Below are 25,878 nucleotides of genomic sequence, written 5' to 3' on the forward strand. Positions count from 1 at the left end.
GGCCAGAGTGGCTCATGTTCAGCTACCATCTCCCTGAGCTCCTTAGTTAAATTACGAGCAGAACATTTCCACTGCACAATAAAAGTAGCAAGGTGGACTGTGACAAGAGTGACACAAAAGGATGCTCCTGCAGGCTCGAGATCTCTATTCAGCTCCTCTCTCACAACTATTCTTTTGTTTCACAGAGGGAAAAGTACTTTTCTCTCTGATATATTTACCCTGGTGTAGAGCTCACCCCTGTCTGCTGCACTAAAAGAGCAAGACCTCTGCTCAGGACAGAGCCTTGTGGCAGAGTTGCCTGAGCAAAGCTGTGGCTGCTGTATGTAAAACAAACGTTCTTGCCTTTGGTTTGATTTCCCTGCCAACACTTTAGGTCACCCCTGAGCTGCCCCAGTTTTTAATTAAAACCCATCCATAACCCCCTTTGGACATTTGCATCTCTGTTGTTGCTGGCCACACACTCATTCTGTTGTCCTCCTTATGCAGCATTTAATTTTCTGGTGGTTATCTGGAGGAATTCCACACTATTTTTCAGCTCTTGTTTCCTGCTGCCATCAGTGTGCTGGCTGGCTGCAAAAGACACCTGCCCTGAAGGTAAATCAGACTCTTTGCCATCTGCTTGCTCTCCCCCTCATGATTTCCACAAGATGAGACCATCAGTCACTGGCCTTTAATCATCTTTTATTCAGTGCTACTGTCACTGGAGCAGCTGCATGAAGGACTCAGACTGGTGCAAAGAGAAGTCTGGGGCTGATCACAGCTCACAGGATGTCAGGGGTCAGAAGGGACTCCAAAAGATCATCCAGTCCAACCCCCTGCCAGAGCAGGACCACACAATCCAGCTTAGGGCACACAGGAACACATCCAGACAGGCCTGGGAAGGCTCCACAGAAGGAGGCTCCATAGCCTCTCTGTGCAGCCTGTGCCAGGGCTCTGGGACCCTTACAGGGAAGTTCCCCCTTATGTTGAGCTGGAACCTCCTGTGCTGCAGCTTCCACCCTTTGCTGCTTGTCCCATTCCAGGGAGCAGTGAGCAGAGCCTGTCCCCCCCCTCCTGAACCCCAGCCCTCAGAGAGTTACAGACATTGATTCAATCCCCTCTCAGTCTTCTCTCCTCCAGACTAAGCAGCCCCAGGTCCCTCAGCCTCTCGTCATCAGGCAGTGCTCCACTCTCCTCATCATCCTTATAGCCCTCCCTTGGATCCTCTCCAGCAGATCCCTGTTCCTTTTGAACTGGAGAGCCCAACACTGAAGGCAGTATTCAAGATGAGGTCTCAGCAGAGCAGAACAGAAGAGCCTCCTCTTCTGCAGGCTTCACACCCCTAGCTCCCTCAGAGGAGGCAGAGCTCATTGCTGTCTGCAGCTGCCTGCAGGGAGGCTGTAGCCAGGTGGGGTTGGGCTCTGCTGCCAGGCAGCCAGCACCAGAAGAAGGGGACACAGCCTCAAGCTGTGCCAGGGCAGGTCTAGGCTGGATGTGAGGAGGGAGTTGTTGTCAGAGAGAGTGATTGGCATTGGAATGGGCTGCCCAGGGAGGTGGTGGAGTGGCCGTGGCAGGAGGTGTTGAAGCCAAGCCTGGCTGGGGCACTGAGTGCCATGGTCTGGTTGGTTGGGCAGGGCTAGATGCGAGTTGGGCTGGGTGAGCCTGGAGCTCTCTGCCAGCCTGGCTGAGTCTGTGATCGATTCTAAATTAAATGGGTTAGGAAAAGTGTGTAGAAAACGTTCATAACTGGAGAGCCTTGCGGCACAAACTGCTGCTCCAAGGTTAAGCACAAACTGTCACAAACTCGAGTGAAGAGACTTAGGCTCCTCACTGGTTGAGAGTCTCAACGTTTGCACTCCAAAAGCATCGACAGGAAAGCATACGGTGAAAGCCAGGCGGTGGGCTGCAGGCGGTGGGCTGCAGGCGGTGGGCTGCAGGCGGTGGGCTGCAGGCGGTGGGCTGCAGGCGGTGGGCTGCAGGCGGTGGGCTGCAGGCGGTGGGCTGCAGGCGGTGGCGGTGCGCTGGGGCTCTGCTGCTGGGCCAGTGCAGGGTGAGCAGGTGGTCCGAGAAGGCCCACGGACACGAGGCAAGTCTGCCGTGGCTCTCAGGAGGCCATGGGGGTGGTCAGCCACCTGGGCAGGGCAGGACCCGGGTTTGCAGGCTGGAGCAGACCGATTGAGTGAAGTTCAACAAGGGCAAGTGCAGAGTCCTGCGCCTGGGCAGGAGTGATAAACTGCAGCAGTCCAGGCTGGGAGGTGGCTGCTGGAGAGCAGCCCTGTGCAGAGGCACCCGGGGGTGCTGGGGGAGAACAAGTTCCCCATGGCACAGCAACGTGCCCTGCTGGCCAAGAAGGCAATGGGAGCCTGGGGTGCATTAGGAGTGTGTCCAGCAGAGCAAGGGAGGATCTCCTCTGCCTCCAGTCTGCCCTGCTGAGACCTCATCTTGGATACTGTGTTCAGTTTTGGGCTCCCCTGTTTAAGAGGGACAGGGATCTGCTGGAGAGGGTCCAGCGGAGGGCTGCGAGGATGCTGAGGGGCCTGGAGGGCATGGCTGATGAGGAGAGGCTGCGGGCCCTGGGGCTGCTCAGTCGGCAGGAGAGTAGAGGCGATTTGATAAATGTTTGTAACTCTCTGAAGGCTGCCAGGAGGGGGGGACAGGCTCTGCTCACTGCTCCCTGGAATGGGACAAGGAGCAAAGGCTGTAAGCTGCAGCACAGCAGGTTCCAGCTCAGCACAAGGGGGAACTTCTTCCCTGTAAGGGTCCCAGAGCCCTGGCACAGGCTGCCCAGAGAGGCTGTGGAGTCTCCTTCCCTGGAGCCTCTCCAGGCCTGTCTGGATGTGTTCCTGTGTGCCCTGTGTCAGATAGGATTGTCCTGCTGTGGCAGGGGGGCTGGACTGGATGGTCCCCTCGGGTGCCTTCCAAGCCCAGGGCTGCGAGCTGTGATCCCGGTAGCGCTGCGCACAGCACGGAGCCTGCCCGCGGGTGGCAGCGGCGGCAGCGGCGGGCGGGAGCCCCGGGCCGGACAGCCCCGGGCCGGACAGCCCCGGGCCGGACAGCCCCGGGCCGGACAGCCCCGGGCCGGACAGCCCCGGGCCGGGCACCCCCGCAGTCGCAGCTCGTTGCTAGGCCCAGGCCGTTGCTGGGTCGTTATCTGTGCCCGGGCTCGGCTGAGCTCAGGCGGGCAGCCGTGTGCCGGCCTAGGGGCAGGCCGGTTTCGGTGCCCCGGCTCGGTCCGGCGCGGTCCGGTGCCGGCCGCAGGCAGGTTCCCGCTCGGGCGCGGTGGCAGTGTGGCGGCGCACAGAGGCGCGAACGGGCAGCGGGCAGGGCACACGCAGCAGCGGCAGCAGACAAGCAGGTCGCCAGGGCTGTCAGCACTCGACGAGCGTCTTGGACCAGCAGCAGCAGAGGTAAAACCAGCCCTAGAGCCAGCGCCGGGTCGCTTCCCTGACAAAGGCGGGTGCGCAGGCCCAGGCCGGTGAGCTGCGTTTGTCACCGCCCAAAGCAGGCTGCAGAGCAAGGCCAGCATGGGGGCTGTGAGAGACCGAGAGGCGCCCAGGCCTCTGTCTGCTTCCCTGCTTCTCCACCCGCACAGGAACGCGGAGGGGGCCCCGGGTGGGTATTCAGGCAGGTGTCTGGGGCGTATGATGGATGTGTGTTCTAGGCATGATTGGGACCTTCCAGCACAGCCACCAGCAGCTTCCTCTGATCCCAGCAGCTGCTCACTTAGAGTGGAGAAATCACCCTGCAGCTGTTACTAAGCTCTGCTCTCTTCTCCCACTCCTTTTTCCCTTTCCTCATTCCCCGTTGGGACTGTGGCACTGACTACAGATGAGACCTGCTTGACCAACTCGATCTCTTCTTATGCCCAGGTGGACATGGGGCAGGCTGTGGATGGAGTCTACCTGGACTTCAGCAAGGCCTTTGACACCATCTGCCATAGCAAACTCCTGGCCAAGCTGGCAGCCCTGGGCTTGCACAGGGGCACTCTGTGCTGGGTTAAGAGCTGGCTGGAGGGCTGGGCCCAGAGAGCAGTGGTGAATGGTGCCACATCCAGTTGGCAGCTGGCAATGGTGGTGTGCCCCAGGGATCAGTGCTGGGCCCAGTCCTGTTTAATATCTTCATTGATGATCTGGATGAGGGGATTGCATCCTCCATCAGGGAGTTTGCAGAGGACACCAAGTTGGGAGCAAGTGTGGATCTGTTAAAGGGCAGGAGGGCTCTGCAGAGGAGCCTGGGCAGGCTGCACAGATGGGCACAGTCCAGTGCCAAGAGTTTTCACAACGCAAAGTGGCAGCTTCTGCACTTCGGCCACAACTACCCCAAGCAGTGCTACAGGTTGGGGACACAGTGGCTGGGGAGCAGCCAGGCAGAGAGGGAACTGGGGGTGCTGGGAGAGAGGAGCTGCAGAGGAGGCAGCAGAGTGCCCAGGTGGGCAGCAGAGCCAATGGCATCCTGGGCTGGCTCAGGAGCAGTGTGGGCAGCAGGACAAGGGAGGTTCTTGTGCCCCTGTGCTCAGCACTGCTCAGGACACCCCTGGAGTGCTGTGTCCAGTTCTGGGCTCCTCCATTGCAGAGAGCTGTTGAGGTGCTGGAAGGTGTTTGGAGCAGGGCAGCAAGGCTGGGGAGGGGCCTGGAGCACAGCCCTGTGAGGAGAGGCTGAGGGAGCTGGGGGTGTGCAGCCTGCAGCAGAGGAGGCTCAGGGCAGAGCTCATTGCTGGCTGCAGCTGCCTGCAGGGAGGCTGTAGCCAGGTGGGGTTGGGCTCTGCTGCCAGGCAGTCAGCACCAGAACAAGGGGACACAGCCTCAAGCTGTGCCAGGGCAAATTCAGGCTGGATGTTAGGAAGAAGTTCCACATGGAAAGAGTGATTGGCACTGGAATGGGCTGCCCGGGGAAGTGGTGGAGTCCTCATCCCTGGAAATATTTAAGAGGAGGCTGCATGAGGCACTTAGTGCCATGGGTTAGCTAATTAGAAGCGGTAGGTGATTGGCTGGACTTGATCATCCTAGAGGTCTTCTCCACCCTGGTTAATTCTGTGATTCTGTGAGTCAGAGCTGTTTCTAACTCTGGTCCTTATTTTTGGCTCATTAGTTTCTGGCAGGGCAGGGACACCCAGGTCTGATGTCCCTGGCTGGGTGGTGATTGACCAGAAGTCAGCACAGGCAGTGTTGTTACTTTTCTCAGCTGGTAGTGGTGTTATCCCCCCAAGACCCCACAGGAGCAAAGCGAGCAGGCTGGTTTGGTAGGAGTGATGTGAAGACAGCAGCGTTCCCATGGGATTGTGTTTCCCTTACTTACTGATTCAGTCTTCTGCAGTCTGATTTATGGAACGGGAGGGTAATGCCTGTTGCATCTGAAGTGCATCGCCTGGACGAGCCAGCTGTGCTCTTCAGGAATGTGACACTGTGGGATGCGATTTCCACAGCCCCGCAGGGATGAGCAGACTCTGTCTCTATTAGCCTAGTAAAAAACCTTGTATCAATAACACCCAGACTCTCGCTCCACTCCTTCCTGTTTGTGTTGTGTGTCTGTGTCAGCCCTGTTCTGAGCCAGCGTTGCCAGGTGTGCTCGCCAGAGCCTGCTCAATCGGAGCTGTGAACAGCAGCCAAAAATAGCTCGCACTGAGCAGATGCTCCAGCAGAGGTAGCAGCTCAAAGGCAGTGAGAGTGCAGAAGGTACACAAGGCTATGGGCTGTGCAGGCTTGAGCTTGGCTGCTGAAGATGAGGCTGTAACTGACATGGAGATGTGGAGCACTGCTGGCTGTCAGGACAGGCTGATTAGTAAGCAGCTGGGTGGGAACTTGGAATATTTAGGTTTGATTCCTGCCTGAAGCAATGGAGTACTTTTAGCCAGTACCTTTCTCATGACTTGATTTCCCCATCTCTGAAAGAGGATTAAGCTGCTCATGAAATGGAAAGGTGAAGTATTTGAAGCAAAAGCCAGCAGGGCTGCTATTGACAGAGAACATATCCAAGCTGGATCAATTTGGGTTTCAGGATGTTAGTAATACAGCCCTGAGTAAGGTGGTGCTGCTGGTGTTCAGTGGACGACATCCATCTTAGCACAGATTAGTAGGTTTACAGCTGGAGCTGGTGATACAAATGTGCTGCCTTGCAGATGCATTTTCCTAATCCCCTTCAAACCCCTGGCAGAATTTCCACAGGTGTCCACCAGATTCAGAGTATCTGAGACCTACACAATTCTGTCAGAACCTCCTCCCTTCACTGGGATGTGTACAGCTCAGAAAATGCAGAATGTCCTCTTGGGTTTGCTCTCAGCAGGTTTATGGTCTCCCTAATTAGCCAAGCAGTTTGAGAAGGTTAGGCTTTGGGTGAGCTCTGAGCAACTCTGTCCTCAGGGATACTGCAGACAGGAAAAGAGCCTACTTTGGGGCATGGTAGAGGAGTCTAGTTTGGGACACAGTAAATGAATCTGGTTTGGGACACAGTAAATGAATCTGTTTTGCGATACAGTAAAGGAGTCTGGTTTAGAACACAGTAGAGGAGTCTGATTTGAGACACAGTAAAGGAGTCTGATTTGGGATACAGTAAAGGAGTCTCATTTAGGACACAGCAGAGGAGTCTGGTTTGGGATACAGTAAAGGAGTTTGGTTTGGGATACAGTAAAGCAGCTCTGGGGTGGCTGCTGCAGCTGGAGTCTTCCCAAAGGTGTCTGAAAAGGAGAAACTCAGCTTTGGTTAGTAGAGTTGGATGACAAAGGTATGAGAGCCTGAAATGAAGAGTTTCTGCCAGAGCCTCCCTCTGTAATGACAGACAAGGCAGGAGGTGGTTGCTTGCTTTGGATGTCAAAGTCTGACTCATTCTTGTCTGAGCCTTATTAAAGCTGAATTGTTGAGACGTCAGAGAGCCAGGGAGGTGCTAGAGGTCTGCCGAGGTTTGAGCTTGAAGGGAGTGAAAGAATGTTTGTGTGTGATGTGAAGTGCAGGAGGAGTGAGCCCTGCTATCTGCCTGGTGTGCTGAGTCACCTGAGCCTGAAGAGAGTTGAGAGAAGCTTAGGTCAGCTGAAAGGCTGCGAAGGCAAACACTGACTCAAGGCTTTTCTGCTGTCAGCAGAGGGTCCCTGCTGCAGTGTGAGCTGAGCCAGAGAAGTGGAGAGCTGAAAGGGAAGGTTATAAACAGCAGCTGCTGTAAAAATAGTATCAGTGCTTTGCTTCTGGGGATTGCCTGAAGCCAGGGGAAGCCCTGCCATGACTGTCCCTTCCAGCCTCTCAGCAAGTGGTGCTCACATCTCTCAGTCTCCTAGTGCCATGGCTTGGTGCTTGTTTAAACAAAGCTTGGGTGTACTTTCTTTCCTCCAGCTGGCTTCATCTCAAGCAAAAATTCCAGCTGCACCTGAAGCCTGCTCTGACCGAGCTTGAATCACCCTTGGAGGTTAGATGTGACCTTTCCAAGTGGTGTCCGTGGCCTGTTGCTAAAATGAACCTCAAAATAGCACTTTTCAACTTCTTTGGCTGAAAGTCTCAAGTATCTTGTGAGCTTCTAACTAAATATTTTAATTTTGTGTCTGAAAATATTTATGGACCTTCTCTCCATGGGATGCCATCAGTGTGGCTTACCCTGGCTGATGGGAATGGCTTGGGAATTTCCTGACAGAGGAGTGTGTGGCTGGAAAATGCTTCAACTGGAGCTGTCATGCTACATTTATTGCATGTTCTAATACAGTTCCTGTGAGCTGTAAGGGACCAAGACCTGTATTCTGGGCCTTGAGCACATTCTGGTGTGTGCCTCAAACCCTTGTTCATTCTCTGTTCCAAAAGGGTCTCCAAGTAGCAACTGCTGCTGTCTCCTCTTAGAATCATAGAATCAAGCTCACCCAGCCCTGCCCAACCAACCAGACCATGCCCCAGCCAGGCTTGGCTTCAACACCTCCAGGCACGGCCACTCCACCACCTCCCTGGGCAGCCCATTCCAATGCCAATCACTCTCTCTGCCAACAACTTCCTCCTCACATCCAGCCTCAGACTGCCCTGGCACAGCTTGAGGCTGTGTCGCCTTCTTCTGGTGCTGGCTGCCTGGCAGCAGAGCCCAACCCCACCTGGCTACAGACTCCCTTCAGGTAGTTCTAGAGAGCAAGAGCTCTGCCCTGAGCCTCCTCTGCTGCAGGCTGCACCCCCCCAGCTCCCTCAGCCTCTCCTCACAGGGCTGTGCTCCAGGCCCCTCCCCAGCCCTGCTGCCCTTCTCCAAACACCTTCCAGCACCTCAACATCTCTCTGCAATGGAGGAGCCCAGAACTGGACACAGCACTCCAGGGGTGTCCTGAGCAGTGCTGAGCGCAGGGGCACAAGAACCTCCCTTGTCCTGCTGCCCACACTGCTCCTGAGCCAGCCCAGGATGCCATTGGCTCTGCTGCCCACCTGGGCACTGCTGCCTCCTCTTCAGCTCCTCTCTGCCAGCACCCCCAGGTCCTTCTCTGCCTGTTGTGGTAGGCCTCATAGGCCCAAAATAGGCTTATGCATGTCCTGCCTTGCCTAGGCATGTTTTTTTGCTCCACCAGAGAGGCAAGTGTGGAAACAGACACAAAAGAACCTGTAGCTGCTGAGTCTGGCCTGCCCAGGGCCCTGTGGTGTAAGATGCACACACTTGGCCTGTGCAAGGCCTGTGCTGTTCCCAAATTAGGGAAAATGAGCCTGTGGCTATGCCTAGTAGGGTAAGGTTTGGCTAACTGCCACCCTGGTTGGCTGTTCTGTGTCCAAAGGGCAATTAATCTGGGCCCACATTGATCAAAGGAGATAGGCAGGTGAACAACCTGCTTCTGCTTCCCTGCTCTGTGCCTGCTCTCTCTGCTGGGCCCAGCCCTGCTGCTCTTGCACACTGCCTCATTGCTTGCCTGCTAAACTCCACTGCTGCGAGTTGCCAGGAGCAGACCCTGGATGCCTGCACACAGTGGGTCTGTGTGGCCAGTGTGACATGGTGCTGAGACTGCACCACATCTGCCTCTGCACCTGAAGTCCTGCCTAGAATGCCTGGGCACATTCACAGATCACCCAGCAGAAGCCAGCAGACAAGGGCAGAGATTGTCTGTGTCCTGTCCCCAGAGGCCAGGAAGATTCAAGCCTCAATGTCCAACAAGACAGAGTCCCCTGAAAGCATTTGGGCACTGTCTGGACTGTGGCCAGCCCCCATGAGGGTAATGATAATAGTTTGTGACTGAATGCTCAATGCCTCTTTGTGATTCTCCACTCTGCTACAGAGCAGAGAGAGCTTGAGCCCAGCTGCTGGGCAAGCAGCACAGTGCCCACAAGCAGCACCTGAGCGCAGGAACCTTCTCTTCCATTCAGTGAATGGTTCTGTGTTTTGCTGGTTGTTACCAGATCTGGATATTATCCATGGGCTATGTTTCCATGGCCATGTAAGAACCCAAATATGATTACAGTGAGTGGTGGGGGGTGGTGAGAGCTGTGAACAGCAGCATTAACAAACAATAGTGACTATGGAAATATCATCTCACACCGATTGATTTCCCTTTCCCCAGCACTGCCTGGCTGCTCTCAGCCACTCTGGCCCCAGCCTGGAGTGCTGCTTGGGGTTGTTGTGGCCAAAGTGCAGAACCCTGCACTTGGTCTTGTTCAGTCTCATCCCATTAGGTAGGAATCTTTCCTGAACAATTTAATGGCACTGTAGGATTTAGACACTTATGTGCTTTCTGTGCACAGGAGATTACTTCTTCCCTGTAGCACAAGTGCTTTGAATGTCATTATTCTGCTGCTGTGTGTTCTGCCAGGAGAGTGGGGGGCAGAAACCTCAGCTCCAAAGTCAATGCCCTCGTAAAATCTGCCTTATCTCAAGTGTTGCAGTCAGATCCCAATTTGGGAAAATGAATCAAGGCACTTTGGCTTTTCTTCTGCCTCTGTATTTCACATCTCTCTTTTTTCACTCCAAGTGCCAGGAAGTGGTGCTGAGTTGGCAGCAGCATGCACCATCCCAGAGGAGGCTGTAAAGTAAGTGTTAAAAATGTTTAGTCCTGTCTGCAAAAAATGACTTTTACTGAACTCTAAACCAGCAGTAACAGAACTGCCTCTGCTGGCAGCTTTGGGGGTTAGTGCTGGATGTTGGTGCATTGATCATTTTCTGAAGGAGAGTAAAACTCTTCTCTGAACTCCCCACCCAAGTTGGAGCCTTCCCTCAGCTCAGCTACCGGATACGATTTCTGTGCCCTCCTTTGCACAGGGTGAAACTCACCACTCCACAAAGGAGTGGGCTTGTGGGAGTTCTTATTGATTTACTTCACTCAGTCTTTTGGAGGCTCCTGGTTTTGCTGGGGAGCTTGCCTTGAAGGTTCACCTTGCAATCCATCTGTCTTCTCCACTTGTTTCACCACAGAAGTTGTCATCAATTTCTCTCACACACTGGAATAAATGTAGGAAACTATTCAGAAGGAGGCCCTTCATCAGAACAATTATTGCTTCCTCTTATCTCCAGCCCAGAGCCAGCAAGCTGCTGCAGGCAGTGGAACATCTCCTGTGAGGACAGGCTGGGGGAGCTGGGGCTGGGAGCAGAGGAGCCTGAGGGCTGCCCTCAGTGCTGTGCTAAGGATGTGCAGGGCAGTGTGGGGAGGATGCAGCCAGGCTCTGATCAGGGCAGCACAAGGAGCACTGGGGGCAAGCAGAGGAGGTGCCATGGGAACAGGAAAGGAAACTTTGTCCCTGTGAGGGTGCCAGAGGCCTGGAGCAGGCTGCCCAGAGAGGCTGTGGAGCCTCCTTCTCTGGAGACTTTCCAAACTCACCTGGATGTGTTCCTATGTGATCTGCCCTGGGTGATCCTGGCAGGGGTGGAGTTGGGCTGGATAATCTTTCTAAGTCTCTTCCAACTCCTAATATTCTGTGTTTCTGTGATTTATTATTTAAGCAGTTACACTGCTTCTGATCATCACACAGCACAGTTGCCAGCATCATGGAGCTAGCATCAATAATGTAATTTGACTTACTGCAGTGCAACTTAGCATCTGCCAGGACTGTTTCAGACTTTGATGCTCTCCTGGTAAGGAGAAATGCAGGATTTTTCCTCTAATGAAACCATGGTAGAGTTTTGTATGGACAGCTACCTTTTGAGTGGCATAATATTCCTGGCAGTGACTGTTTAACCCCCCCTTTGCAGGGCTGCTCTGCCCTCATAAGCTTCTCAGCACTATTTTGCAGTTTTTCTGGAGGTTCAAAATGCCACTGGGGGACAGATGACATACCAGAGTGTACTCTTACAGTCTAATGTGTTACTTCGTGGTCTCAGGTTGCTCTTCCTTCAGTAGCTGGATGCTATCAGTTGTCAGTTTCTCATCTATTGTTTCTTCCTGCAGGAGCTCAGGCAGTAGGAGATGACAGAGCAGACTCTCTGCCTGTGTTAGGGGAGCAGCAGAACTTCAACAGCAAGAGGAGCTGTCGGAGCAGTCTTCATCTAAGGAACTGTAGAGAGACAAAGCAGCTCTGAGGAAATGCATCCTTGTCAAAGCCCATTGGTTTCAGCTGAGGCTTGAAGAGCAGAAGTGAAAACCAGAGTCAGCTGGTGAGGGGGAAAGCAAAGTGGAGCGACTCCAGGTAAGCGGTTCCCAGGGGTTTCTTACCTGCTGACTGTTTGTGTTTCTGGACAGGACCTTTTCTCCCTGGAGAATGGAAACTGCATTTTCTTTAACGTGATGCATAAGCAGATTGTTTCTTTCAGCCCTCTAAAGATGTGGAATATTTTATATGCAGAATGGCATTTGGAGTATTTGTAGGGAAGAAACCACTTTTGTTTTGCCTTCCAAGCGTATGTTGATGTTTTAATCCAAGCATAGACTGACAGTGTGGTTGTGTGGTTGTTGCCTTTTGGGGGGGCACACTTAAGAACAGATAATCATCCTGATGAAGTTTGGCTGTTTACCAATTTGTACTTATGAGACTGCTTACATTTGTAGTGTTTTCCTCCAGAGTCAGTTTGGGGGAGGGTGTGAATAGAAACAACTTACCTGCAGTTACACAGGAGCAAACTCAGGACTGGAAACTGGAAACCTGGAAGGAGTATGCATAAGAGCTTTTTGCCAGTCTGGGACAAGCTGGTGTTTCTGAAAGGCTGCTGTTTCCCTTGATTTGTAACCAAAAGGTGGGGGGGATGCTAAAGAATAAGTAAATGTTGGCACTACCTAAAACTTTACAGGACAAACTGGCTCCAGCCCATGGAGGAGTAAGGAGCCCTGCCATGTGCCGCCAAACTGGCAGTCTGCCCTGACAAATGACATGAAAAAGAAACGTTTGGCTTTTCTGAAGCATAGTCTTAACCTGCAATGAGCTCTCAGTGTGCTTCCCAAGCACTCCTCGTTAGCAATGAATTCAGCCTCCTGTGCCTGTTACAGCAACAGCACTTCTGCTCTCCAGCACGTCTGTGGGGAGCTGCAGCACTGTGCCGAGCTGGATGTCTTTACATGCTTCATAAACTGATGATGGTCTCTTTTTGAAGTGAAGAACAGTCCATAACTTAGCATGAGTGCATCTGCTCAGGCAGAATTTGATTTGCCTGTATCCTGTCAGAGGCTGTAGATAAATAGTGATTCATGGAACTAAATAGTCTGATGGAGACTGCTCCTTCTGAGGGAACAAACTTGGCCTGCACATGCATGTCACAGCTTAATTGCCTGTCTTGGAAGCAGCCTGACATTCTTGTCTGTGCTCTCTCCACGTGCTTGAGGAAGTGGTGCTGCTTTCTTCTTTTTTAAGGCAGCTTAACAGTTTTAAACTCATGATAAGGCAAATTTACAAATAGCAGCTGAAAGTTGGTACTGAACTCAGGAGCTGCTGTGCCAGCAGGGTGGGCAGCAAGTCACTGCAGGGTGAGTGCCCACTGCCTTTGCTTGCAGTGTGATCATGGAATCATACACTCAGCCAGGTTGGCAGAGAGCTCCAAGCTCACCCAGCCCAGCTTAGCACCCAGCCCTGCCCAACCAACCAGACCATGGCACTCAGTGCCCCAGCCAGGCTTGGCTTCAACACCTCCAGGCACAGCCACTCCACCACCTTCCTGGGCAGCCCATTCCAGTGCCAATCACTCTCTCTGACAACAATTTCCTAACAACATCCAGCCTAGACCTCCCTTGGCACAGCTTGAGGCTGTGTCCCCTTCTTCTGCTGCTGACTGCCTGGCAGCAGAGCCCAACCCCACCTGGCTACAGCCTCCCTGCAGGCAGCTGCAGGCAGCAATGAGCTCTGCCCTGAGCCTCCTCTGCTGCAGGCTGCACCCCCCCAGCTCCCTCAGCCTCTCCTCACAGGGCTGTGCTCCAGGCCTCTCCCCAGCCTTGCTGCCCACCTCCAAACACCTTCCAGCACCTCAACATCTCTCTGCAATGGAGGAGCCCAGAACTGGATGCAGCACTCCAGGGGTGTCCTGAGCAGTGCTGAGCACAGGGGAGGAAGAAGCTCCCTTGTCCTGCTGCCCACCTGGGCACTCTGCTGCCTCCTCTGCAGCTCCTCTCTCCCAGCATCCCCAGCTCCCTCTCTGCCTGGCTGCTCTCAGCCACTCTGGCCCCAGCCTGTAGTGCTGCTTGGGGTTGTTGTGGCCAAAGTGCAGAACCCTGCCTTTACATTTATCAATGTCATCCCCTTAGCCTCTGCCCAGCCATCCAGCCTGGCCAGGTCCCTCTGCAGGGCTCTGCTACCTTCCAACAGCTCCACAGCTGCTCCTAGCTTGGTGTCATCTGCAAATCTACTGATGCTAGACTCAATCCCCTGTTCCAGATCATCCACGAAGATGGCATCTCCATCTAAACTCTGAGTGCCCATTGCCTTTGTTTGCAGTGTGATGACATTTCCAGGTAAATTCAAGCTCTATGAAAATGTAGCTAAGTGGGATTTGAACTTCACTGCCAATCTATTAAAAGGGCTGTGGTTAGTAGGGTGAGAGAGGTTCTCCTGCCCCTCTGCCCTGATGAGGCCACATCTGTAGTGCTGTGTCCAGTTCTAGGCTCCCTAGTTCAAGAGGGACACAGAACTGCTTGAGAGAGTCCAGCACAAACCACAAAGCTGCTGAAGGGAATGGAACAGCTCTGTTAGGAGCAGAGCCTGAGGGAGCTGGGGCTGTGCTGCTGGGAGAGGAGGAGTCTGAGAGGTGACCTCAGCAATGGTTATCAATATGTGCAGGTGAGTGCCAGGAGGCTGGAGCCAGGCTCTGCTGGGTGATGCCCAGTGCCAGCACAAGGGGTAATGGTGGAAGCTGAGGCAGAGGAAGTTTCATTTAACCATGAGGAGGAATTTTTCCCTGTGAGGGTGACAGAGCCTTGGCACAGGTTGCCCAGGTGGGTTGTGGAGTCTCCCCTGCTGGAGATATTCCAAACCCACCTGGATGTGTTCCTGTGTGATCTGGTATAGGAGATCCTGCTTTGGCAGGAGGCTTGAACTGGATGAGCTTTGGTGGTCCCTTCCAGCCCCTGGTGTCCCTCTCTTAAGAACCAGCAAGAATCTAAGTCTTCATCTCTTTGAGAAAAAAAAATATATAAAGCTTGAAGACAGCTTTGGAGCCTTTTGTTTCAACTCCTGCAAGCAGTCTGCAGCACTTGGATGTATTTCTGAGCCCAGAAGTGTAGCTTCTGTCTTCAGCTTTGGAGACAGCACAGTGGAAACTCACCAGCAAGTCAGATGAGAACATTCTGCAGCCTACAGCCTTTTCTGTGCTCTGTGGCCTTTTAGTTGCCTGAAGAACAATTGAGGAGTGTGGGAATTGCTTTAGAGAAGTCACAGATTGTTGGGGGATTTACTCAGCAGACCCTGATTTTGGCTGAAGTATGTGCATACAGAAGCACATAATAAACATTCTCTCCTACACTCCCAAGGAGTCTTCAAATGCTTTCAAACAATTCTCTGTGGAGAATAGGCTCAGAACCACAGCATCACAGAATTGGAAAGGACCATCAGGATCACCTAGTGCCAACCCCCCTGCCACAAGCAGGGACATCTCTTACTAGAGCAGGTGGCGTAAGGTCCCATCCAACCTTGCTTTGAACACTTCCAGGCTTGGAGCCTCCACAGCTTCACCAGACAACCAACTGCAGTGTCTCACAAGCCTCATAGGGGAGAATTTCCTCCTAGTGTCTAATCTCAGCTTCTTTCAGTCTGCAGACCTTGCCCCTTGTCCTGTCACTCCATGCCTTTGCAGAAAGTCCCTCTCCAGTAACCCTGTAGCCCCCTTTATAAGCACTCCTAAAATCATGAGCAAGACTGTGCCAGTTGTCAGTGCTCCTTTGTGCCCTTCATCAGTGGTACAGAGGTAAAATCAGAGCACGGCTTGGGTTGGAAGGGACCTCAGGGCTGATCTGCTCCAACCTCCCCTCCATGGGCAGGGACACCTCTCAGCTAGACTCAGCTGCTCAGGGACTCATCCATCCTGGCCTTGAATAAGACCTTGAGCAGCACCCTATAAAAGCACAGAGTGAAGTGGAGAGATCCCAGAGCAGAGCTTCCTGTGGGAACTTTCTGAAAGCAGAGTGCATTTTGCTCCTGTCCTTGTCCTTGTAGAGTATTTTTCAGTGGCTACACAGAGCACAAGGTGGTTGTTAAGTACAGAGGTATTCCTCTTCCATCTATAGATACCAAGTTAGCCACAGATCACTTCGTGGCAGCCTTTTGATCCAATTCCTGTGTCTGGAAGGGAAACCAAGCGTTTCCCTTTGGAAAGTTGCTTTTCAGCAGCCTTGAGGATGCCCTCTTTAGACGTCAAATTCCGTCAGCTAATTGGGATGATCGGAGGATGCAGGACTTAGGGATGCTTCGCTCCCGACTCTCCCACTGTTAGACTGAGACATTCCGAAAGAGGGCAATCTTGCCCTCTGCCTGAGAGCCTGGGAAGCCAGCACACTGCTTTCCAACTTCTCTGCCTAGGGAAACTGAAGCCATGATGAAAAGAAACCAACTTCTAGGGGCTTGGTTTAGGGGCTGGAAATGGAATTTTAACAGTGATGCTGCATCTTTGTAAATATCTGCAGGGTGAGTGGCAGGAGGCTGCAGCCAGGCTCTGCTGGGTGAGGGACAAGGGGCACTGGGTGGAAGCTGAGGCATGGGAGGTTCTATGTAAACATGAGGAGGAATTTTTATCCTGTGAGGGTGACAGAACACTGACACAGGCTGCCCAGGGGCGTTGTGGAGTCTCCCTCTCTGGAGAGATTCAAAACCTGTCTGGCTGTGTTCCTGTGTGATCTGCTCTGGGAGATCCTGTTCAGGCAGGGCGGTTGGAGTGGATGAGCTTTGGAGGTCCCTTCCAGCCCCTGACATTCTGTGATGCTATGATTCTGTGATCTTTGAATCTCAGCACAGCTACAGGTGGGCAGTCCCAAGCCATGAGCCTGCCTTGCTGGCAGAGAAGAATCAGATTGTTCAGAGGGAGAATCCCACAAAAGAGATTGAGAAATCATACACCGAAATTGGTGTTGGACATAAACCAAACAGCTTTATGATGGAGAGTCAGGGAAAAGCAGCCTCAAACTCATCCTCTCTTCCCAGCTGATTATGGAGTTAAGATGAAACTTGCACCCCTGCTGGAGGGATGCCAGAGGGTGCTGTATGATTCCTTATCTTGCTGTAGCGTGAGTAAAAAAGGTTACCTGCAGCCATTTGGAAGACCAAAACATCCTTCAAGAAATGGGCTCAGCCTTCACTTGCAGCAGCTTTCTAATAGCAGGCAGCATTTTCTGCACGGAGCATGCCCTGGTTTCTTTCTGTGCTCTCTGCTAAGTGTGGTGTTGATCCACCTTTTCAAGTTGATTTCAGTGATGATTGGACTGTAAGGAAAGGAAATCTTTCATGTAGATGACATAGATGCATCAACTAGCTGCCAAGAAACAGTGTTTCTGTAGATCTTAGGAGGCCAATATCAAGCCAATATCCCCTGGCTGAATCAAACTCTGTTCAAAAGGAAGGCTGCAAGGAGCTGAGGATGAGCATTCCTGCTGGTTTTCCTCGGTGCTCTCTTTCTGTGCATCCTGCCTGGTTCTAAGACTGAATGTCTGCTGTGTCTGCATAGTTCTGGCACCTCACCAGTAACTCTGCTGTGGAAACCAGGAGGTGTCTTGCTGATGCCTCCCACCTCAAGTGAAACGAACCCAGCAGATCTGATACTTCTGGGTGCTGTTTGGTACGGGGCCGTGCTGGGTGGAAGGAAACAAAGAGATGCAACTGAGAGGTTTATTCTGAGAGGTTTATCCTCAGGTTAGTCAGAGAACACTTCTGATGTTTCTGTCACAGATTTCAAAAGCTTTGAGAGCCTTCTGAATGTTGTTGTTTAGGAAGGAAACCAACATTGTCCGTTCTCTGTGGAGGATGTCCCTGCCCTCTGCAGGGGGCTTGGTCTAGATGAGCTTTGGAGGTAGCTTCCAAACCGTTCTGTGATTAATGTCTCTTTCCACTCCTGCTTCACTCCGTTCCCACCAGCCCTGTGAATCTTCTGATGACAAAGCCAATCCTTTAATTAGTCATTACTCCACAGAGCCTGCTTACAGCTGATAGTCTACTTGTAGCTCACGGAGCTGCAGTTAGAGCAGTTTGGAAGCTTGGGCTGCAGCTCGTCGAGGCCCAGCTCGTCAGCCTGTGTGCTCAAGGGGCTCTGACCCCTGACTCCTGCGGCTGCTGGAGTCGCACTTGCAGCAGAAGCCTTAGGGCTCAATGCTCTCTTGAGATGGAAGTGAAGCTCAACTAAATTCTAGCACCACTTGTTTTTTATTGTGATCAGCAGTACACAAAATAAATTAATATGATTTTGCCTTCTGATGTCAACTATTTTAAACCCAGCTACATTTTGCTTCCCTCCCCCCACTCCCCCTTGGAGAAGATGACCATAACCAATTGCCTCACTGTCTGTTTACACTCTGGAAAGACTCTCCTGGGATTTTGTCTTTCTGAAATAAACCTTTGCTTATGGATTTTTTTTTTATTGTCACATCCATGGCATTTTTAAAGTAAATAGGGAGTACAAGGTTTATATTATTTTAAATGTATATTGTATTTGTCTTCCCAACACTGTGGTTTTTAGTACTGTGAATAACGTAGTATGGAGCCAGCCTATTAAACAGCCTGTTTTTGTAAGGAAACTGTTAGTCCACCTACAATATTCTATTGCTTACTGTGTTCTTCCAATATGCTTAGCATTCCACGGCCTAAATGATCATTTGTTGAACAAATTCATGCTTTTATTAGTCAAAATACAGAGAAAACAGAGCCCCCCTGTTCCAAGATATTTGCTAATGCACGGTTAATTATCACATATAGCTTACTATAATTCATTTTACAGGGAGACCTCCTGCAGGTAACATACTAGCAGTTTATGAAGCAAAATAACCTCACTATAGATTAGACCTGTTTCACTGCTGCTCAGACAGTTGCTGCTTCTAGGCCTTCTCACTTCACATTGCTAATTTGAACAAGGCTTTATTTTTATATTTGTCAGCAGCAAGACTGTAGCATGGTTGTTAAACCTCTCCCAGGCCTAATTAGAGCAGCAATGCTGGCATTCATAATGAATCTCGTGTCCTGGGTTGGAGGAGGTAGCCGTGGTGCTACGGTAGCTTCCTGGCAGACAGTTGCTGGCAGGTTTAAGGTAGCTTGTGGCTTGCAATATTAAGTGACTGTTGAAATTCATTGACTCCACTGCGGCTTATGTGTCTAGATGACAACAAGTTTACACGGTTCTTTTATAGTTGCAGCAAATGGGTCCATTTAAATATTTATTAGGTGATTATGGTGATGTGAAATGGAAAAAAATTGCCCAGCACAGTGTTGCATGTATAACTGTTTTAACTGGTGGTACAAAACAGGCCTGTGGTATCACTTGAAATTACAGCGTCTCTCTCTCTCTTTTTTTCAGCCCCTCATAAATATTTACAGCGTATCAGCAGCGAGGGATGCTAATTTATTTGCATTTTCTTTCTTATTTAATTTGACAGCCATTTGGGCAGCCATTAAAGGCACTCACTCTGATTTGAGTGAAGGATATTTCAATCAGCAGCTGAGTGGTGTTTTGCTATGGGGGGGAGGAGTGGGGGCAGCTCGGTGCTAGGAGTGCTCTCTGCCGTGGTGGGACACAGAAAGGGGCATTGCCTGTGTGGGATGGGAGCACCCACAGCAGGCCAGCTGCTCAGAAACTCTCTTTTGAGGGTCTTTGGATCAAATGTGGTCGATTTGTTTTGATACCTTCTTTTTTTGACTTATAGAATAGAATCAACCAGGTTGGTGCTGCAGTAGCTCTGCTTGTGATGCTCTTACTTGCCTTTGCTGGTGCTTAGAAAGTTCTGTTTGCTGCAAGTGGATGGCATCACTTTGGAAACCTCCCTGGGCAACCTGTGCCAGTGTCTCACCACCCTCACTGCAAAGAACCCTTTCCTAACAGCCACTTTCAATCTCCCCTCTGCCACTTCAAACCCATTCCTTCTCATCCTGTCATGACAAGACCTTGTCAATAGTCCCTCCCCAGACCTCCTGCAGCCCCCTTCACAGCCTGCAAGGCCACTCCAAGGTCTCCTCCAAGCCTTCTCTTCTCCAGGCTGCAGAGCCCCAACTCTCTCAGCCTGTCCTCATAGCAGAGCTGCTGTAGCCCTCTGACCATCTTGGTGGCCTCCTCTGGCCTGGCTCCAGCACTTCCATGTGCTGCTTGTGTTGGGGACTCCAGAAGTGCTCCCAGGACTGCAGGTGGGGTGTGAGGGGAGCAGAGGAAATGGGGAGAAACATAACTGTGGTTTGAAACACTGACCAGCAGGTACCCACAGGCTCTGTGGGTTTGTGTTCTGCTGGTGCTGTGCTCTGCTGTGCTAATGCTGTGCTCTGTTAATAACGTGCTAATACTTCCTTTGATAGGTTACCATCAGTTTCAGCAGGCTTGGAACTCATTCTGCTTTCTTGTATTGAAACATTAATTGGACATTAATTTAATCTAATCGGTCCTGCCCTCTTTGGGTGTTCCATTTGTCTGCATTCCTTTGTCCTCCTCTAGAGCTTTTCTTCCTTCACTTCTGCCACTGTGTCTTCCCTGGCCACCCTTGACCTTGACTGTGATTCTGTTGCTGTTACAAGGGATTGAGATGAATCGTTTTGAACTGTATGTTTGGAAGGAGCAGAATGAAGAATTTTAGTACAGAAAGCAGTGAGGGAATTGGTAATGCAGGTTTGGTTCCCATCCTTAGAACGGCAGGAGCTGGTGTCTGAAGGGTCCTACTGCAGCACAAGCAGTAAGAATTCCTGGTGCTCAGCTAGGAATTGGGTTGCCCAGTTTCTTTTGTGCTGTAAGAACTTAAAGGCTGAGGTGGTGAATGGCTGCATTAAGTGTCTGTGTAATTATATGGATATTGACTCTGAGGCTTAAGAAATCTGTGCTTTATCTCTGTGTTGGTTGTGAGTGAAGCAAGCTGAACTTGCACCTCAGTGTGAACTTCCCCCAGCCTGAAGCCAGGACACTGTAAATGGCTGTTCTTCTGCATGCACAATAACCCCCACCTTTAGGGTTGTCCATCTAATTCCCTTCACAAGCAGTGAATTCAGTTAAAAGAAGATGAAGGGGGGAAGGAAGGGAAAGAACATTAACTTTCTGAGTCTGGGACTTCTGTCCTGCTGGTTGCTCAGAATTTCCAGTGAGATCACTTCCCAAGTGGGGCATAATATGAACAAGTATAAGAGGCAGGTTCAAACTCTAAGCATGCAGAAACTGTCCACGTTTGTGCTACCCTATCAGTGTTTCAGGTTTTCCCATCAGCTCCATGATTTCACACGTGCAGCTTGAATGAGATGAGCTTTTGGTGTCTGTCCTTGTCTTACCTGCTGAGCTTCATGAAATGCTGAATTCTAACGATGCTGATTAGTTTTTAAGGCACCTGAATGCATGCACCTGCCTTGACAGAACTGCTTGGTCTGAAGAGACAAGCTTCAGAACTTCATTCTGAAGGCACCTGCCAAATGATGTGGGTTTGCCTCCTTAGAAAGTGCAAAGGCAGATAGCAAAATATCTAAGGTCAGTGCTTGAAGGAGGTTGTAGGCAGGTGGGGGTTGGTCTCTTCTCCCAGGCACCCAGGGACAGAATAAAAGGACACAGCTTCAAACTGCACCAGAGCAAGTTTAGGCTGGACATTAGGAAGAAGTTCTTCATGGAAAGAGTGGTTTGCATTGGAATGGGCTGCCCAGGGAGGTGGTGCAGTCTCCATCCCTGGAGGTGTTTAAGAGGAGGCTGGATGAGGCACTTAGTGCCATGGGTTAGCTAATTAGAAGGGTTAGGTGATAGATTGGACCCAATGAGCCTGGAGGTCTCTTCCAACCTGGTTAACTCTGTTTAAACTGGCAGAGGAGAGATTCAAACTGGATGTTAGGAAAAGTCTCTTTCCAGTGAGAGTTGTGAGACTCTGACACAGGCTGCCCAGGGAGGTTGTGGAGGACAGAAGCACCCAATGTGATCTTCCCTGGAGGTGTTCAAGGCCAGGTTGGACGAGGCCTTGAGCAACCTGTTCTAGTGGGAGGTGTCCCTGCCTATGGCAAGGGTTTGGAACTGGCTGATCCTTGAGGTCCCTTCCAACCTAAACCATTCTGTGGTTTGTGCAGCACAATGAAACTATCCTAACTACAGGTGGAGTGCACAGAGGCATTCCCCAATCACAGCAGAAGCATGGAATTAGTTGTGCTAAAGCTTAGAAAGAGACAGAATAGAAATGCTCACAGAAGGCTGCTGATTTCTGTGTGGCTGTTAGCTGGACCAAGCAGAAACACCATGGCTGTGGTATTGATAAGCATGGTCAGCACCACATTAACTCTCCTTTGAACTAGTTAACGTGGCACCCAGGTAGCGTTTCCAATCCCTGCACCATCCTGGGCTGCCAAAGCTTCTTTCATAAAGCAGGAACTGCAGAAGGGTTTGAAGAGCCCTTGTCCAACACACAACTGGGGTGTTCTCTGAAGTGGTCTCATATTTTGGGCCTGATGAACTCCTCTGCTGAAGCAGAGTGAATTCTGGAAGTAGGATCAATGAAACATTCACACAGAAACGTGAGGCTGGGCTGAGAAAATCCTGTGTGTGCCTGAAAGCAGGGCTGAGTACTTTGGCTCGGGGAGGCTAAGCTTCAAGCAGGGACTTTTTCTATTAACTCTTGCACAGAGGCTTTCTCCTATTCAGCTTCCTGCCTTGGAGAAAGGGCAAACACAGACCTGCTCAAGTGATTGTTGGGTGTCCATCATGTTTCATGGATATCTGAAGCAAGGTTTCTAGAGGAGACAATGGCTTTTGTTAGATGAAGTTGCATATAAAGGGGGGAAATCTGGGTAGGAATCCCTGCAGAAGACTCTTTCTGAGCCACCAGTTCCTTCAGCTCCTGCTTATGGGAATAGTACAAAGGAGAGGGAATGCAGAGATTTAATCAAACAAATGCAGTAAGTGAAAGGAGTGTTGGAGCACCAGGGCTGAATGAAGCTTGCCTGTGTGTTTCTGTCTTAGAGAAGCAAATCTCTGCAGATAGCAATGGAGTGTTGGTTGCTCAGCCAGTCCTACAGCCTGCCCTGCCTCTGTTTTGTGCCACCACTTCAGGACAGCTTTACTCAAGATGATTTTGGACACTTTGTTTTCAAGAGGTTTCTCCATCCTCCCTGGGGCTGTTCAAGGCCAGGCTGGACGAGGCCTTGGGCAGCCAAGTCTAGGTGAGAGCTGTCCCTGCCCATGGTGGTGAGATTGGAGGAGATGAGCCCTGAGGTCCCTCCCAACCTGAGCCATTCTGTGACTCTATGAGCAGGAGAGGTTAATGTGCTTTATGCACTTGTCAGAACGATTACAGGTCCATTGTAATCATCCTTCTGCGTTGTTTCCAGTTGCACTGTAAGGTGAGGGTGTGCTGCTTTTCCTCCTGAACTAAGAGAAAATAAGGCAGGGATCCTGCTCCAGAGGTGGGTTGGGAAATCTGCCTGGAGTACAGACTCTCACCAAGTTGCTCTTCTGCTGCCACCCCATGCTATGGTGCAGTCAGACAGAGGAGGCAGAGGGATGGGGGGACTGCAGAGGAAGAAAGTGCAGGCAGGAGGGAGCAGCAGTCAGGGCAGCACCGCAAAATAAGGCTCCTTTTCACCATGTCAGGGTGAATCATTTTGGGCCATCAGCAGCGCAATAAACTGTATCTCCACGGCATGACACTGGGAAATAGAAATCCATTCTTCAACTGAACGAAAAGTAGGAGCTCCAAGTGTCAAGATCTTAGCAGTGGGACAAGCTGGAAGCTTTCCAGTGGAAGGTTTTTGCCGTGCGCTAGCGCAGGCTGCCCAGCAGCTACCGCATCGCCTGAAAATGTCTATCCCAAGGAAACGATTGATGGAAATGTGCTTGGCCTCCTGCCAGCTTCTCCCTCTCTTTTTGCTTTGCTGTGCTCTCAGCTCCTCGGCATCTCAGGTGGAATAGTGCCAGAAAGCCAAGTTTCTTCACGTTCTTGGCCTGCTTGGCAGGCTGCCACAGGGGATGGGAGTCTGGGGCTCGCCAAAGTGGACAAGAAACCTTATACAGGCACATACAACCCTGCACATACAACCCTGCACATACTCTCACAGGTCATTTAAATCCATCTCAGTTCATTCAAAGCAAAGGGCTTGGGGGGGGAGGGATCTCTCTCTCTTTTCTTTTTCACAGAGAAGGTCTTTTAAATATCAGCCTCCTATGGAAAATTTCTCAGGGCAGGATTTGAATTCCAAGTTGCAACTGAAAAAAATAATAAATCAAAAAAGACTAAAAAAGGATAATTAAAAAAAAAAAAGAATTAAAAAAATGCAAAGAAGAATTTTAAAAATAAAAATTAATTTTGTAAGGTTTTTTAAAATTAAAAAAATCTAAAAATATTTTAAATAATATAAAAAGAAATTTAAAAATTATTTTAAAACATTTCAAAATAATTTCAAAATAATTTCAAAATAATTTCAAAATAATTTCAAAATAATTTCAAAATAATTTCAAAATAATTTCAAAATAATTTCAAAATAATTTCAAAATAATTTCAAAATAATTTCAAAATAATTTCAAGAAGGAATTAAAAAAGGAATTTAAAATAATTAATTAAAAAAAAGAAGAAAAAATAATTAAGGCAAGGAATTCTAAATCATGTTTTAAAGAATAAAAAAAATTAAAACAAGGAATTTAAAATAATTTATTTTAAAAAAAAGAATTAAAACAAGGAATTTAAAAGAATTGATTTTTTAAAAGAACAAAAAAAAAGAATTAAAACAAGGAATTTAAAATAATTGTTTTTTTTTTTAAAGGAACAAAAAAAACCCAGTTAAATCAAGGAATTAAAAAGGAGATAAAAAAAGGAAATTTAAAAATATAATAAAATATAAAAATAATTTAAAATATTTTAAACAAATTTTAAAATAAATTAAAAAGCATTTTAAATAAGGAATTAAAAAATAATAAAAAATAATTGTAAAAAGAATTGAAAAACGTTTTTAAAACTAATTTTAAAAGTAATTAAAAAGTAAATAAAAAGAATTAAAAAATTATTGTAATTTTAAAAAATAGTTAAAATAAAATAATATATAATATTATTTATATTTTTATATATCTATATATATGCATATATAAATAAATATACATTATAGAAATATATATTTATATATATTTTATATATATAAAATCTATAATATTAAAAATAATTTAAAATAATTTGAAAAAGTAAAATAATGTAGAAATATTTTTAAAGGAATTAGAAATAAAAATAATTTTTAAAAAAGTAAGAGTTTTTAATTATTTATTTTTTTATTATTTTTGAAAATAAATTTTTAAAATAATTTAAAATTTCTTTTAGAATTAATTTTTGAAAAGAACAAAAAAGAATTTTGAAAAGAATAAAAAAGAATTTTGAAAAGAATAAAAAAGAATTTTGAAAAGAATAAAAAAGAATTTTGAAAAGAATAAAATAATTTAAAAAATTTTTAAAAAATTAAAAAATTAAAAAGAATTTTAAAAAGAATAAAAAAGAATTTTAAAAAGAATAAAAAAGAATTTTAAAAAGAATAAAAAAGAATTTTGAAAAGAATAAAATAATTTTAAAAATTTTTAAAAAATTAAAAAATTAAAAAGAATTTTAAAAAGAATAAAAAAGAATTTTAAAAAGAATAAAAAAGAATTTTAAAAAGAATAAAAAAGAATTTTGAAAAGAATAAAAAAGAATTTTGAAAAGAATAAAATAATTTTAAAAATTTTTAAAAAATTAAAAAATTAAAAAGAATTTTAAAAAGAATAAAAAAGAATTTTAAAAAGAATAAAAAAGAATTTTAAAAAGAATAAAAAAGAATTTAAAAAATAACAAAAAAGAATTTAAAAAATAACAAAAAAGAATTTAAAAAAGAATAAAAAAGAATTTAAAAAAGAATTTAAAAAAGAATAAAAAAAGAATTTAAAAAATAAAAAAGAATTAAAAAATAATTTAAAAAGAATTAAAAAAATTAAAAAGAATTAAAAAAAAATTTTAAAAACAATAAAAAAGAATTTTAAAAAGAATAAAAAGGAATTTAAAAAATAATAAAAATATTTTTAAAAGAATAACTTTTTTAATTAAAAATATTTTTTTAAAAGAAATATTTTTAAAAATTAATTTAAAAAATAATTTAAAAAAAATAAAATGAATTAAAGAGAATTTTAAAAGGTATTTTTAAAAAGAATAAAAACAAAGTTGCAAAGACTAAACAAGAGCTGTGGGCGCAGGGAAGCTTTCGCTGAGAATGCCACGGGCCAAGCGGCAGCTGTCACCTGGGGTTCCGCGGAGCTGCCCGGGGCTGCGTTCCGCGCCGCCCAGCGGGAGGTGCGCTCGCAGCGCTCAGGTGTTCGCACACTTCGCTCTAACAGCACAAGATGGTGTTTTCTGGAGCTGGGTCAATATTTGCTTAGAAAGCTCCCGCCGCAGCCGCCTTCAATAAGGCAGGCAGTCTTTTCTTGCGC

At 48.2% G+C, this 25,878-nt stretch overlaps 2 long non-coding RNA genes across 4 annotated transcripts in view; one reads left to right on the forward strand and one right to left on the reverse strand.

The window, feature by feature from the left end:
- The window catches only part of LOC135179126 (uncharacterized), a 102,442-nt gene that overhangs the window by 6,016 nt on the left and 70,548 nt on the right, over nt 1-25,878 (forward strand). The window contains exons 2-4 of one of the 3 annotated variants that reach the window (XR_010303920.1): nt 9,878-9,935; nt 11,288-11,525; nt 18,805-18,902. This is a non-coding gene — a long non-coding RNA (uncharacterized LOC135179126). Of the gene's footprint in view, nt 1-9,877; nt 9,936-11,287; nt 12,529-18,804; nt 18,903-25,878 lie in introns of those variants that run through there. The other 2 variants (XR_010303922.1, XR_010303921.1) reach the window with 2 other exon arrangements.
- On the reverse strand, nt 10,141-11,493 carry LOC135179127 (uncharacterized). Its single transcript, XR_010303923.1, has 2 exons — nt 11,177-11,493; nt 10,141-10,343 (listed from the first exon to the last, which is right to left on the reverse strand). It is a non-coding gene; the product is annotated as an uncharacterized LOC135179127 (long non-coding RNA).

This window comes from Pogoniulus pusillus, chromosome 11 (genome assembly GCF_015220805.1).
Source record: "Pogoniulus pusillus isolate bPogPus1 chromosome 11, bPogPus1.pri, whole genome shotgun sequence".
NCBI lineage: Eukaryota > Metazoa > Chordata > Aves > Piciformes > Lybiidae > Pogoniulus > Pogoniulus pusillus.